Below are 717 nucleotides of genomic sequence, written 5' to 3'. Positions count from 1 at the left end.
ATGGTTTTCTTTTGCCCTGTGAATTATAGACTTTGTTAATATGTATTAAAATAAAATAGGAAAACACTGTGCCAAGTTTACGTGAGTGTAGAACTGAAGCTACTATATTACTGTCAGTGAAGCTGTATGCTGTGGATAATTTAAAGGGCAGGCAATCTGCTTTAGAGATTATTTTAAATGAACTTTCACTATTTTAGGATATTCAACTTAAACCTAACTGAAGTTGGAAAAACTGTTTAATGTAAGCATTTCTTAAGAATATTATCTTTTTCCAAAAATGAAATATTACCACTATACTAATGCCACTCAGACATGCTGAGTTTTGCCATTGTGAATATTTCCATCAACTTCTATACTATTGCTTGAAGTCTTATCCAGCACTGTGCTACAGGGAATTTTCCTTTTATTTTGTAGAAATAGGATATAATCTTGGAAAACACTTTGGGAACTTTTAGGATAAGGAAGAACACACTATCTCTAGAATTTGGATTTGAATCACCCGGAGAGAAGACTGAGAATTTTTCTAGGAGCTAGAAAGATTCGGGGATTTAGACTTTCTTCCTTAGAGACCAGCACTGGAGAATCTACTTAGAGTTTGATATTCTGTATTTAAGTCTGGATTTAAGGTGATAGGACTACCAGCCTGAAGCTTCAAAGCTCCTAGCTCAGCTTGGATTTTGGGACTTCTAGGCTCTGGTATCTCTGTCACAGAGACTG

Source organism: Antrostomus carolinensis, unplaced genomic scaffold (assembly GCF_000700745.2).
Source record: "Antrostomus carolinensis isolate BGI_N321 unplaced genomic scaffold, ASM70074v2 scaffold28361, whole genome shotgun sequence".
NCBI classification, from domain to species: domain Eukaryota; kingdom Metazoa; phylum Chordata; class Aves; order Caprimulgiformes; family Caprimulgidae; genus Antrostomus; species Antrostomus carolinensis.
The sequence above is the reverse complement of the archived record's forward strand: the minus strand, read 5'-3'. Positions refer to the sequence as shown.